This window comes from Dromaius novaehollandiae, chromosome Z (genome assembly GCF_036370855.1).
Source record: "Dromaius novaehollandiae isolate bDroNov1 chromosome Z, bDroNov1.hap1, whole genome shotgun sequence".
NCBI classification, from domain to species: Eukaryota; Metazoa; Chordata; class Aves; order Casuariiformes; family Dromaiidae; genus Dromaius; species Dromaius novaehollandiae.
In genome coordinates this window covers 71,334,111-71,349,963 of record NC_088132.1, presented here as the reverse complement: position 1 = coordinate 71,349,963, position 15,853 = coordinate 71,334,111, and the positions used below count along the sequence as shown (strand labels likewise).

General features: G+C 38.9%; 1 protein-coding gene across 11 annotated transcripts in view; it reads right to left on the bottom strand.

Moving 5' to 3' along the window:
- LOC135325039 (prolactin receptor-like) overlaps positions 1–15,853 on the bottom strand; it is a 158,228-nt gene that overhangs the window by 68,243 nt on the left and 74,132 nt on the right. The window contains exon 1 of one of the 11 annotated variants that reach the window (XM_064502422.1): positions 10,170–10,709. The exons of the other annotated variants lie outside the window; for them this stretch is intronic. The gene's annotated coding sequence lies outside the window, so the exon portion shown is untranslated. Of the gene's footprint in view, positions 1–10,169; positions 10,710–15,853 lie in introns of those variants that run through there. 11 annotated transcript variants of the gene reach the window in all.

The following is a 15,853-nucleotide window of genomic DNA, read 5'->3' as shown; positions in this document are numbered from 1 at the left end:
AGCCAAGAGGTAACTCTTAAACTACTCCATAGCTAAGTAGGACTGCACTGCCTCATGAACCACAACCCATTCTGCAGACAAGGACTCCTGGACCCGAGTTTCAGGGCAGATAGAGAAGAAGCCATCCACCAAGCTACACGTTCCCTGTGCGTAAAGCAGCAGAAGAAAGAGTCAAGGAGACTGGAGATACTTTTTAATCAGCCAGTACTGTCTCAAACCTGACTAAGCTGTTTTTTCAGTATGGCAATGATTTACATAAAGGCTGATCGCTTCAGCTTAACCCTCACAACCACCTACACTAACAGGCTATGAACTAGAATAATAAAGGAAAGCAAATATGTTTAATTAATGTTATTAAAATTATGTAGCTGAAATTAAAATATGAATAAATGGTAACAAATGCAGTAATAATTAACTTAAACTCTTTAATTTTTCCCACAGGGCAGTTTATATGGGATTTAAAGAGCTACCAGTCTTCAGTCTGTGGAGACTTGCTGCTGAAGATTCAAGAGGCTGATTAACCAATATAGATGCTTATTTCATTCTGGCAGCAGAACAGGATGGAGATTGTTCTCCATCCTGTTAGATGGAGATAGATAGGACTTCTATCTAGAAAGATAGGATTTCACACATTTTGGGCACAGGTGAGGCAAACATTCCAGTTATACCAGTCTGAAGCTATTCTTGTAAAACTCACTAAAATATTAGCTTATTTCTTATATGGATTAAACAGAGGAAGATATCTAAAATACTGTGCCATGTTATGATATATAAGCTAAAATAGTGCATAGGACATTAACATGCAGAGTTACTCCAACTGTAAAAAAGGAAAGAGGGTGGGTATGGGGAAAGGACATCTGTCTTCCAAAGACATTTCTGTATATCCAGATATCGTTAGAACAACCCCCAACTTACTTATAAACAATAAAGTTGTCAATATACCTACAATAAAAAAAGCTCACATTCTGTATTAGGGGGTAGTTTTCTCCTGGCCTTTTTTGGTGATGCTGAGCTGTTAAATCAGTTTGTATGATATATTTCTATGATAGTTTAAACTAATTTCAGCAGTCCTGCCCAGCAGAATCCATACATTCCTATCTTCTCTCTAGGATCACTTCCAGTACTTGCCTGACCTGCAATGAACTAAAACTAATCACTTTTCTTTTTGTGGAGCTATTTTTTAGTTATCCTAGCTACATGAACATATCAGATGAGCATCAGTCACAGAACAAGAGAGAAGGTGGAGATGATTTAAACTTTCATGCTATCACACTTAAGGCCAATCTGTTTAAAGTGCCCTTGCTTCAGGCAAGCACTAAAAATAATCTCTGTGAAGTTTTGATTCAAGCAGGAGCATGTAGCTAAAAGTTAACACCAACGTGGCACTGTAAAAGCCAATGAAAAACTAGCACTTTACTGATTGATATCAAAGGATTATTAAAAAGTTTCTAGCTGTCCTTGGTGGTCACCAAGGCTGGCCCAATGTAGTCACTGACCTTTTGAAGTTAATAAGCAGACTTTTAACAGCAATTAGTTGAAGAGCAGAACACAAGACTGGAAATACAGTAAGGACATTTTTCAGGTACTCATGGATGTTGCTTATTACTTGTAACAAATTTCTGTCATTCCTGTCTGAATGTAGACAGCTCAAGCTACAAATCCAAGTATAACTGTGATGACGTGATCTGGTCTTTCACTGAGTAACTAGGTAAGAGTCCTAAAAATAGCCAATCACACAGCTGAAGAAGAGTTTCTCAGCCTCAGTCACCTGTGGCTCAGCTACTTGAATCCAGAATCATAGAAAGCAGCCACACAACTTTCTGTGAACTTGGAGGTTCATTGTTTGTGGGAACCAAGAAGACATTTTCCTGAGAGGATTAAAATAAGCTACTCCTAAAATTCATTATGACACCACTAAGTAAAATATACACAAACACCAATTTTCCTCAAGTATGTTTCTTACAATTAAATAGCAGTAGGATCAATGGGATAGCACGAGCAAAATCTGAGAAGTGAAAGATCTGGGAACATGATATTAGTCCTTAAACTGGGGCAATGGGTCTGGCTACAGACAGGAAAAGAAAGCCTTAAGCTTTTGGGGGAAAAATGGGGGTGGGAGAGGAATGAAGTCCTATAGATCCAATGAAGAAGATCTCTTTTTAAGGAACTCTAGCCTATACACTAGACACTTTGTCTACCCAGCTTTGGATGTGTAGCAGGTATAAAGAAAGTTGTGACTTGTCATTTCAAGTTTGTGTCACATAATCCTTTATCAATGTTCAGAACCTGAACCTGCTCCCCAGATAATTGGGTTGCAGTCCTCAGCTCAGACATGATTCATACAAGGAGTGTAGACTACACTGAACTCTCTTCCAAATGCTAGAGGTCAACACACTGAGGTACACGAATACAGCTCTCTTAGGAAGCTTTCTTATCTGCACTTATTGCCTTTCTCACACTGCAATTTGCTGCCCATTCAGTTGGGCTGATACAGCTGCTTATGGGACTATGAGGCAATCACAGAAAGGGTTTGTATTAAAAAATTATCTTCAATTTTTCTTCAAGCCTGAGTCATCTCAGTCATTCAGTCTATACAACAGTCAAACAAACAGTTGTATTGGCACAACAGAGTGATGATGAACTGCAGCACAGGGGTAGGAACTGAAAGATTATGGGTGAAATTTCTTAAGCTTTGACATTAAAGGAAATCTATCATGGAAATAACTTTCAGTTGACACCCATTCAAGGTTAATATTTCTTAGTTTACACCAAATATCAGATATACCCCATCAAAGAAAGTGGTGGATGCCTTATAGGCATATATCTTAAAATCATTATGGTTTTGATCATACTGTCCGTGTCTTAAATCTCTAGTACTAGGCATTGACTCAGTCAGCTCAGCTCAAACTCTTGCATCCACAAAAAAATGAATGCAGTTTTCAGCTGAAAGAGGATAGTCAACCCTTCTATTTGAGACCTGTGCCTAACTGCAGAGTAATTCTGTCTTCCACTGTTCCTAGTTTTTGGCATTGGCTTGTAACTCAGTTCAAGTGGGTTGCTGCTGCTCAGCTGACCTTGTACTGCAGGAACAGAAAGAGAGGAGAAAAATGTTTTTTCCTCCTTCTGAAGCATTCCTGAGTTCTGGTCTGAACTTGCTTATTAACTTTTACTGGAGCTGGGGAACAGCAATATGATGTTTACCACTCCTTTGTTTCCAGGATCTGCTCAGCAGTGACAACTAACAGGGTATATTTTCACTGCATGTAGACCTGCCAGTTTTGTGGACCACAAACAACCAACACATTTGAAGACTTTGGCTGTGGAGCACTCAGGGTTGGCTTTTGGGATACTGGGAAATGGAACTCAAACCTAACTTCTCACACAGGTTTAACACTGGAAGTAAAATATACTTAGATATACACAAGTGGGATTCATTGTCATTTCTTCAGAGGGGTGTTATTTGAAACAGACATCAGAAATGCTCTAGCTATATTAGCACAATGCTTCACCTGAAGTACTATACCAGCCTTCTCAGTAGAGCAGTCTTGCTCCTTCTAGTATCTTAAATAGAACGTCATGAGTGAGGCTGTGTGCCTGCTCACGCCTGCAAGTCTCAATACGCAACTACGTCCAAGATCGTAGTCAAAATTTCTTCCTCAATTCCACGTAAACCTTGCAGTTTTAAAAGAACACTATGTCATAAGAACAAAAAGAGTGCACCCTGTCAGTAAGCTTGGGCAGAAAAAAAGTCTCCTGATCCTCCTCCCTCTGCCCACACACTCAATTTCTGTTTATCAGGAGAAAAAAACCAAAGATCTTTAAAAGTTTTCATGTTATAAAGACACGTTTTCCCTAATACCCAAACAGCACAATTGTAGGTTATAGAAAACCCAGGTACAAGACCTTCTATTACTTGATTCAGATCAAGAGCTTGAATGTAAGTGTTCCCTCCTACCATAAGTGCCCCAAGTACAGAGGTACTGACTTTGGTGAAATAGTTGTTTCCATCATTCTGTTAGTCATTCCATTTTGTTCTGGTGATACCTTCCTTTCTCTATATGCAGATTTGAATGGCTCCATGGAATACCATGCCCATATATGTTTGGGCACAGTCCTGCAACATTTCTCCCTCGAAGAATTTCCTTCAACAACCCTGACTCAACCCTTGTGTACTACCCTTTCCACAGCAGAAAGAAAAAGGAAAACTTTTGTCACTATGCATTAGCACTCTTTTCCTAGAATCTTTGAAAATCTCTCTTTGGAGGCCTTTCAGTTTCCATACTCCGAGATTTATGCTGCCCATTTCTATCAGACATAAAATCTCCCAGCCAGGCCTGATTCTGTCTTAGGCTTTGTGGATTGCTTTCTTATGCAGCAATTCCTAAATCCCACTGAAGTGCAATTTAAAAAACCAAAACAGCCAGTAAAAGGAATGTATGGATCTCAGCACTGGTGTATTCCACTTTTCTGTTTATTTCTCTGCCCATCCCAACAGTTGAAAACAGTGCTTGTCCTACTCACTAGCATATCTAATTTCTAGCAGCCTCACAAAGGCATCTATCCTGTCTCTTGATTTACACAGTCCATCACACAGTGTATTTTATATAATACAACAACAGAGGACAAAACTTCCCTTACCAGCCTAGTGAAATTGTCCTCCTTACACCTCCACCCTGCCTACCATAGAGCGTGCCTGCACAAATCATGTCAGACAGTTAATTGTGTCCATTCTTTAACTCCTTTTATAGGACCCGCTATCAAGTGTATGCATGATTAAATAAGGTCCAGCCCTTAAAAAGACCAGAAACCTTCACATAATCTCTCATATCCCAGCCAACAATATTATTACTGAGTTATGGACAAGTCTGAATTTCTATATTTCAACTCCACCTGTCTGAACTATCCCCCCTTCTGCAGTTATTTAACATTAATTGAACCAGACAGTGAAAGACAAAACATAATTCAGCAGCAAAACCATTAATCTAGGATGCTGGGCAGCCAAGATCCCTGCTCCAGTTAATAATTTATTATTTATGCAGAGTGGGATTACTCACAAAAGAAATTAAACTATTTCATTTCTCAAAAGTATTAAAAATTAATCTCAGGTATCTCCCTGGCTAGATAAGGGGAAACACATCTGTAGCTACTCAGGGTTCTTTCAAACAGAGAAAAAAAACGCATCTAGTACTTTTATCCTGGTGGGTAATCAACTGGGATGTAGAATACTACAGTTAAAGGCTCTACCCAAGTTCAGAGAAAACAAGGACCTAGAGCTGATTCTCTAAAAGCTCATGAGAATGTCCTAGATTCTCAACTATTTTAACTAGAATTTCTGGTTAACAAACATAATAAAAACCATTTCTGTTACAAATGCAAACTTTGACTACATCTTTTTATATTCCCATAGAATGTTTCTGTTTCAGCATATCAACATTTCCAACATTTTACAGCAAAACTTCTTCATATCTGTTATGAATTTATATGTTTCATTATTTATCAAGAAGTCAGAGAGAGGGACTGTAATACTGAAAGCGCATAGATAATAATGCTGGAGACAAATGTACACATTTGGTAAATGGTTTGAAAATGGTTTGAAGTTCACTTATTTTTAGAACAATTATAAAATCATTTAAAACAATGTAGAAGACTATGTAATTTTTTTAAGAAAATCATCTGCAACTGAGTTCAGAAATTGTTTTGAAAAACAGATATTAGAACACACCATTCAATAGCTGCCCTACCCACTCATGCTCTTTACAGAGTCAGGCTGTGCATTGCATCAAGAGATTGTGTCTTTCTAAAGACCTGATTCTCATAAAGCTCACCCTACTTTAAACTATAAAGCACCACTTTATGTCAACATGCACACTCCTGATTTACACTACTGTTGTGAGATTCAGGTTTCTTGCTTTGCATCTGAAACACAAAACAAAGGTTCTATCTGCATGGCAGTATCAGAGCCATCCACAGATAACCAGGCCAGTTCTCAATAAGCTAATTTGGGTGTTTAAATTACTATCATTGCATTAATGTAATTAATGTAGCCTCCACAGAGGCCAATATATTCTGCTTTTTGGCACTGTGTGACGTAGAATTACCCTGAGATCTGACGACTGTATTTTTTCCTAAAACAGTGAGTGCTAATCCCCACTGTCAGGCTCAAATTCCACTTCAAGAAAATATACTCTTCACCAATTAATTCCCCTTACAATTTTAGTTAATGAAAGGCTCTTTTCCACATTTTCTTCCAAAAGTGTTGTATAAAATCACTGTGTGCTGTAAATTGCTGCTGACTTCTATCTCCTGCCTGATTTCTCTAAACTGCTCCAGTTCATAAAGTGTTGGTTTTGTAGTTCTTCAGAATAAAGCATTCATTAGACTTTATACAGAGTATGATCTCTTCTAGACTATAGTTGCAAATAAATACCAGACAGCAACCTGTAAATGCTAGACTGTTACTATGAATACCTTATTATTAGTTAAACAGAGTCTAAAAGTATATTAAAAAAATCATTTTAATCAAGACACTTCACAGCATATGAGACATCACTCATTTGGGGGTATTCCTCTTTACTGAGGGGCTGAACTGCAGCACTTTTTTGATATCTTCTACACTTGTTATGATTGTATGGCAATTAATGATGAATACAGAAAAAAAGTAAGAAATCCAAAAGCTCCCTGAAGTCAATGGCACACAGTATTAGTAATCATGTGATTTGAGTAACTCTTGGTTAATGCTTCAGGAGAAAACAAATTCCAAAGGCAGATATGATACTGACAACAATTACTCTTGACTTCAGATTTGGCCATCAGTTCAATGATGTTACCCCAGGTTTATCATCAAAAAAGTGTAACACTCAGATGCTGTTGGAAAACAAAGATCTCTTCTGGCCTTGTAATGCTGCATACATATTAATGCAGGTAACTCCACAAACAGATTCCATCTTCTCACCTTATTTCAGGGTACTTCAGCCTGGAAAAGGACTTCTACCAAAAGATGGAAAACAGAAACACTTCCAGCACTAAGTGCATTTTCAGGCGTTAATTAATCTAACTTGGCTGTAGAATTAAGGTCAGGTTAATAGAATCTTGGTATCATTTTGACCATATGCAGTATTACATTGGGTAAGTCACTTCCCTGCTTTTGTGCAAAAATCAAACCCACCTTACTAAATGGGACAAATGACAATCACAATCTGGAAGGGGTAAGGATTGAGCAGTTAATGTACGGAAGGTGTAAATATAATGTGCTATAAAGTCTACTACGTCAACTGAGCTTTTAACTTTTAAAATATTTAAAGTGGTCCTGTGACTATGTTGACAAAATTATAATAAAATGATAAATTATAGTTACGATTGCTGATATCAAAACATGATTATTGCCTATACCAGTCACCGAGACTGTTCCCAATAAAGTTCAAAATAGCTAAGCTTCTATGAATAATGCCATGCAATTCTGAAACATGGCTATTTCTTACTGATGGCATGCTGACTCATTTTCAGTTATTTTTCACCATTACAAAACACAGCATGCTGATTAGATATCATTAGTATAGTTTAGTTACTACAATGACTACGTCTCTAGTCATCAGTTGCTTTGCTATGTCCTATACAAATACAGAATATATGGTTCCTGTTTCAAAGAATGTACATCCTAATAACTGCATGCATGGAAGTTTTTCAGTAAACTAGACTAGAAAAGGTCTCAAGAGGTCATCTCGACCATCTAAGTGCCCCAAGGAGGGACTAACAATATCCATTTCATTCCTGACTAAGATTTGCTTAATCTGTTCTTAAAAATTTCCAGTTACGGAATTTCACAACCTCCTTAGGCAATCTAGGCTACTGCTTTATTATCTTTATTATTATAATGTTCTTAATATCTGATCTGTATCTTCCTTGCTGCAACTTAATCCAATTATTTTTTTGCTGTCTACAAGCAACAAAAGCCAGACTATTCCTGTCTCTTTGCAGGAGCTAAGGAATGCTACTTTGTACACTTCAAATATATCACCCCTGGCTTCTCTTTTTTAGATTGATCAGTCTTGATTCATTTTCTCATATGCCACATTTTCCAGACCTCCAAATACTCGTTACTCTCCTATAGATTCTTTGTATATCATTTGTGAAGTACAGTGCCCCAAAATGACATGGCATTTCAGTTGAGGCCTTGAAAATACCAAAGAGAATAAAAGGATTACTTCGTACACTACAAATTATGCTGCTGTTCATAAATCCTGGCATGGTATTTGCTTTCATCACAGAAGGATGGCACTATTGACTCCTGTTCCTCTTGTGAACCACTACAGCTCCCATTTATACAAAGGAAGATTTTCCTGGCTCATTGTTCCCTCTTTCCTGTATTTGCATGACTGAGCATCTCGCATTTGTCTCTAGAGAATAACTTTTTTTTCAGAAATAATATAGCTTATCAAAATCGTTTTACATTCTGTTCCTGTTCTACAGCAAACTGGAAGTCTCTATCACTGTGGTACTGTCTAATAAATATATTTGGCATGCCATTGCCTAAGTCACTAATGAAAATACTGTTTAGTTGCTACACCAAGGAGTTAGCCCCCTGCAGTTTGTTTCAGACTGTCCTTTCATTCTGACAGTGACCCACTGATAACCATTTGTATATGGTTTTCCGAGGAGCTGTGTATCCAACCTACAGCAGTTTAATCTAGACTGTCTTTCTAGCTAATTTATGAGAATTTCATGAAACTGTGCTGAAAGCCTCACCACAGCGAAGATGTATGACATCACTGCTTCTCTTCTGTCCTCAAGACTTGTTGTCCTTCTTTAGAAGGAAACAGTTAAAAATCTCCACTTGAAAGAACCAGAGAGGCACTAATCGCAAGCAGATTACAGAAACTGCTGACTGAGTAGCCTATTGTTTAAAGGAAATATTTTCTCTCCTCATTTCCCATCCTCTTTCAGATTCTGAAAAGGATCAGTCATTCAGCCCAAATTAGGTAGTCACAGGGCCAGATCCTGGCTTTAAGATCGTTTCCACTAGACACTTCTCTAATGGAGAACCCACTCCTGCTCATACAAAGTGGCAGTAAATGCCTGTTTCCCTTGCTTGTCAAAAAACCATGTACTTCTCCCTTTCCTGTTGGTAATTAAAGGACTACTTTCATACAAGGTACAACTCTTCTACACGGCAAATGCCAGGCACCCTCACTTCTGCTGGAAGTCCAGCCCACAGTCTCATGAGCCATTTGCCCCCAAAGCACCTCCCATTTTCCAGTCATATGACTGGTTTACGCTGGAACTAGGTCAAGTCCCTTAGGACCAGGAAGTCCTCTTCTGCCCATGCGAAGCTGCCATTTTGATACAACCATACCCCATGTGATCTCAGATCTCCCTGTGATTGGCTGGCAGCTGAAGCCACACTTCTTTGTTCAGTCCAGAAGTATATCAAGACCAGAAAGTCCTCCCTTCGCCCAAAAGGGGACTTCAGTTTTTATTTCTGTTTATATTTATTCATATATTCATACATTCATGACATATATGACACAGCTATGTAAACATTTCTATATATAGCAGTGTACAAATATGTATAAATGTATATATTTATACAACTCTAGACATACTTCTCCATATATGTATCTATATGAGTATATATTTATAAAAGTTTATGTATAAAAAAGCTTAATAAGAGGTACTGAAATTAACAATGTTTAAATATGAATAGAAAGAAAAATTAAATAAAAAGAAAATAGAGTCTTGAGCCACCAGTTAACAATACTGTTAAATAATTCCTAATGTGTTTGGGATAGGAGTTAAAAGGGGGTGGGAGTGCACCAGAGTGGGAGGGTGCATGAGGAAAATCAAACACGTCTGTGGGACAAGGGGCTAATCTTGTGAGTCGAACCAAGAGACCACCCCACCCATCTTCAAACCAACCGGATCACCACACCGTAATACTGGGACAGTCTCTGGACTTTGCGCTTGCTACAGGATACAGGCAACGCTGCCTTCTAAAACAGAAAGTCAGAACAAAAAGTCAACTCCACAAGAACACATGTGTAGGGACACTAAGAAAAATCCCCGAAAGGACTTCCTAAGGCAACCATATGCATTGGATAAATGATAGTTGGGCTGGGACTTCTGAAACAAAACTAAATTTTGCAGTGTTACAAGGGCAATGGGGTTACACTTACCAAAAGGCCCCTCTACTGTGAATGCCTTTTCTGAATCTGATGCAGCAGTGCAAGTCTCCTGTTAGGACAGAAGATGAACCGCAGGCAACTTCCAGGACATCTCACCCCCTACAGAGCAGACTATGCTCCCACAAACTCAGAAGGAGGATGTCTCCCAGTGTAACATCCAACTGGCTGAAAACAGACGCCAACCGCTAATTCATCAGACAAGCTATTTTCTTCTACAGTTTTGCTGCAAAAATACAGCAGTGTGTTGTTCAGGCCTACATAATCTTCCCCATTCCTAGCTGTGAAAAAGTCCAGGGGTGCATTGCAGCTGAAAATTAGGGCATCTCAGTGAACAGGCTCTTCTTGATGCTGGTCTGTCCTGGGGCCACTTCAAACAAACCCAGCTTGGATCCAAGCAGCTGTGCACAAAACCCAGTCCTGTTAAAATATCTCTCCTTTTCCAACGGTAGAATGGACACACTTTCTCTAGATTTCTTGCTTCTTTTTCACTGTCCAGTATAACTTGTTACTCTTTTTCTTCTTCTTGGCCTGACTGGAATGCAGCCTGGCACCACCCATCCTTCCCCTTTTAAGGGTTTGAGGAGGGCCTTCCCTTCAGCGCTGTGACACGTCTCTTTTTTAAAGCTCTCTCTCCGAATATGAGACCTCCTGCTTTGCCACTGGTTGCAACTTGGCCAGAACAGCCTGGGGGATGCATCTGATCACATCCTTGGCAATGTTTAAGCAGCACTTTTAGCATGAAGCTTAGTAATTTCCAAACTCCTTCGGAAAAGTGATACAGCTTTTGAAAAGCAGCTGTGGAATATACCTCCTACTCCAGCCCCACACATTACAGTGTCCTGCATGTGAAATGCCTGAAAACTAGGGAGAACATTCATGTAAAAGCCTTGTCCTTTTAATTCTTTACTACTACCTTTACTACTTATTCTTAACTACATGTTGATATGCCTTCTTAAAATATTGGAGTTTTCCAGGGACACGGATGCAACTTCAGTCCCCTTGCCAAAGCAAAATAAAATGTGCTTGTTTTCATTGCTGACTGTGTTGCTGTGATGTTGATTCACTGGCACATATTGCACCTTATTTTGTAATGATCTCATTGCTATCACCACGGGCAAAACACAGCAGCATGATAGGACCAGAAGTCTCCAACCAATATACAGACCTGTGTGCAGGTAGATCAAGACAAACTTTCCAGTGATGTCAGCTGAAAAGGGAAATTCTTACAACCCCAGAAGAAGCTCCCAAAACATTTGCTATCTCCCTAGCTGTACAAAAAATTTAAGGATTTTCATCTGTTTTAAGCTGTTTTCCTAATCACAGGAACAAAAGAGTTAAAGCTCTGCTGCAGGAGCTACTAAGTGTTTATACTTTCCAATAATATGCATATGGAGGGATAATAGACTCGCAGCAAAGAATAATGCCATGTCTTACCCAGCAGCACTATTTCCAGCACTATTAATGTTTTTCAAGCTGTGTGGGCATTGTATTTCTGCAAGTCCCACCTCCCACTTGCCTGACAGCTCCCAGAGGCATCAACGGTTCTTTGGTAAAGTTCAAACTGGTGTTTTGTGGGAAAATCCTGGGCAGGCACTGTTGGTGAGCATGATGGAAAAAAATGCAATCATCTGTCATTCTTCCTCCTCATCCACTGGCTTCAATTGCTAAACATTGTGAACTTGGGAGGCTTTTATCCAGCTGTTGAATTTCTGGGGCCAACCACACCACTTCACCAACAGCTGATTCTTTCTTCCTTCTATTTTTACTGATAGGATCTTTTCAATTTTGTAGACTCTGTCTTCATCAGGGTTCATCCTCTGAAGTTCTTTAGAGTAAAACATCCCACTGACAGCTTGGTGACTGTAGTTTATTAAGCAGTACGTGGGTATCTGACCCTTTCTCACAGTTTCAACCACTACAAAAAATTTCATCTGTGACCATCTGCTCATAACCTTTGTTCTAGACAGCCTCACATGGTCTCCCTGAGTGAAGGTGATTTTCTCTGATTTTACACCAATTTGCAGAAACAGTTTTCGAAATCATTGCAGAACTTGAAGTTTTCACATCCACAGGTCTGGCTCTGACAGTTTTGTGGAAGCTTTGGTTATAGCTCCAGTAACACATCAATGTAGCAAATGGTGTTGTGTGCTGTAAAATGTCCCCACATCTTGTTTTTTAGCATCCTGTTAAGGCCTCTTCTTCATTATTAGTAACAAAGTGGTGAAATTTATACTGCTTTAACAGCTTGTCTAAAGGCTAGTTTAAAAATTCCATTCCCTGGTCAGTCTGTAACCTCTGAGGCAAAAAAATCGTTTTAAAAGCCTCAGCTATTTCAGAACCCATTCTGCTTTTTAGACCCACAGCCCCCAGGCATATATGGATAATACGCCCATCACCATTCAGATGTGCTAAACACTGTTACTGTGCTTAGAAAGTTGATGCATTCCACCAAACACTGTGTGTCCACCTCTGCCACAATCACCTCTCCCCTTTTAAAGTGCTTTCTCACTGCCTTATGTATGTTGGAAATGTCCTGGTTTGCAAGCCATGCTGTCACTTGGTTCTGCTCTGATCAGATCTCCTCTAGGCTGCTCCAAAAAGGGGATTTACACCTCCAAAACTTCTCACTTCCCCAGAAGCACAGTAGATGCCTTTTAAGAGATGATGCAGTGTAGACACGTCTAGTAACATGCTACTACTACAAATAGGAAAACAAACATCAGACAATCAACTTAAGTCATGCTCAGTGAAACTTTATTAATTGGGCAGTGGGGTGATGGTGACCTGTCTGGCATCTTTACTGTTTATTTTCTTTCGAAGCTGTTGTTCTTTCTTGTAATTGTTGTACCTTTTTTCGAACACTGTGGTCCCAAATGGGAGCGACAACAGTTCACAGAACAATGCTGTCTTCTACCTAATCAGCCAGGATTACATTTTAAAAATGTGCTATAAAATCCATGTTGATATAAGGACAAGCAAACACATACATCACAAACCTGTACCCTGCAATGGTATTACAAGCAGCTGTAAGCTCACTCGCAGTTGTAGGTAGACCCAGGTACCTACACACAACGGTAGCCCCACTCCCTCTCCATCTTTCACTCACCTTAGTCATGTTTCCAAAATCCAAGCCATCTTTTATCCAATGTGCATGGTCTTTTTAGAAAGTCTCTTTGGGATTTTTCTTAGTGTCCCTATACACCTCCATTGGAGGTGTTTTTTTGTTCCAGCTTTCAGCTTTAGTAGGCAATGTTGCCTGTATCTTGTAGCACAGCACAAAGTCCAAAGACTGCCCCAGTATTACTGTGTGGTGATCTGGCTGGTTGGAAGGTAGGTGAAGGGGCCTCTTGTTCAGCTAAACAGGACTGATCTGTTCTATGGGTGGGCGGGGGTTGGATGGTGGTTAGCTTGGTTAGCTTCACAGGATTAGCCTTTCACCCAACACACACATTCAAATTTGTTCATGTCCTCCACCCTCTCTGATGCACTCTCAACCCCTTCAACTGTACTTTCATTTAATTTTCTTTCTATTTAGGTTAAATTTTGAATTGTTAATTTCATTATCTCTTGCTAAATATCCTTTCTATCTGCACACTTTTATATAGTCTTCATATAATATATATTTATAATGGAGTATAACTACATATAGACTTATATATTTATACACTCTGTACATTCTCACACGTATCTTTCTACACACCCATTCATATACACGTATGACAGCCTTTTACGTACTACTGAGATAAACCAGACAAGAGAGTGTCAGGTGCCAGCCAATTACAGGGAGTTCTGGGATCACATGAGACATGGCCATGACAAAATGGCAGCCCTTATGGGCAAAGGGAGGACTTCTTGGTCCTAAGGAACCCACAAACTTCTGGAGTAAATGGGTCAGATGACTGGAAAAGGGGGAGGAGCATCTAGGGCAGATGGTCATGTGACTTGGAGAGAGGCAGGATTTCCAGCAGAAGTCGGGGGGCATGGCACCTCTTACCTTGTGCAAAAGTTGTTCTTTAACCCATACTATTGCATTTGCCTCAGTGGTGATAGCTTTTCTTCACCTCTCCACTTCCTTTTGAGTGACAATAGACAGCCATGTTACTACTACTCAAGGAAGTCAATTGATATATATACTATTTGACTTGAAATAATCTAGGAAACAGTATATGATAACCATTAGGGATAGGATATACATTTTAACATATATTAGTAATTATTACAGGCAGTTTGGGTTAATTTAGCATTACTTAAGATTAAGCAGAAATATGGCAATTAGGGTACAGTGATGATGCAAGGCACATGAGATTGGGCTTTTCCTGGAGTAAAGATCAGAAGAAATAGCTTGAATGCCAAATAGCCAATAAACATAGCTTTTAGCTTACTCAATTACCTTATATAGACTAAGATACTTTATATTATTACTTAAAACAAAAAGGGGCCCAGCACACCAGCTGCACTCTTCTATTCTTGAACTCACTTCCACATGAGGATTCTATCTTCAGATGCCCAAACCATTCTTGAAATCCTGTCACTGAATCTGGGTAGTTTAGATAAATTTCTTTCTTAATAGGCAGTTTCTCCACTAATGTTTTTCAAACTAATCTTTGCTCTTAATTTTAAATATATCTTTATTTTTTATTTTTTTTAATATTTTCACTCTGTATTCACACAATCATCATTTACATTCCTTTCATGTCACCATAGCACATGATTTTGCCATATTGGATCTGAACTGCATTTTTCTTTATTTACTCCCTGCATTACATGATTAAGTTAAATGAAATTCACCTTTTATAGTAAAAGCCTACTCTCTTTAGATTGGCTTCCTTAAACTCTCATGATTTCCCAGCTAATACTTAGGGGTCAAGAAGCAGCAACAGCAGTAGTCCAGTTCTGTTGATCAAGCTGTGAGCAGATGTCCTGGACTCTGACCACCAGGCAGAGCCACAGCTGCACTTGGCAGGTACCTGCTGCAGATAGGGGAAAAGTGTTCCTATGTTCATACCTATGTTAAAGGATAGTCCAGGTTCAAATTTCCCCACACAGCATACTGCAGGGTTTATCCAGAGGCATCAGTGCTGCAGCCTCATGCATTCTGTACAGGTACAATATGTGTACACATGTGTAACGCTCATGTGTTGCAAACATTTTTGGAATATTCCACACCCCTCCCCAACACCCACAATATAAGAGAAGAAGCCTGGACTATGAAAATGTTTGTAAATGCTTTGAGATTTACACTTATTTGTGTTTTTGTATTGATTTTTTAAAATAGGTTTCCTTTTCTTATCTTCCAATTTCCTAATTCTCAATGAAATATGGAAAAATAAACTAAATAAAGCAGCCTGTGTCAGGAGTCTGGAAACTTTTGAATACTGCATTTCTTTTCCAGACTTTTCAATCTTTTTTTCTGTCAGATGGTCTTGTTAAGAAATTCCATAGCCACCAGAACTGATGAGTCTGATATCCTACGGATTTATGTCTTTTAGCCAGTTGGAATACTTAATTTAAAAAGTTATCAACATATACATAAGTATAGAAAACAATACAGACATATATAGATATATATTACAACTGCTGTCTCCTAAATATTTTGGTTGTGACAGGCAAGCTGCCACACTCAATTCCTGAAATCATCTGACAGAATCAAGTTATTGCAAATGTTTGAACTTTTT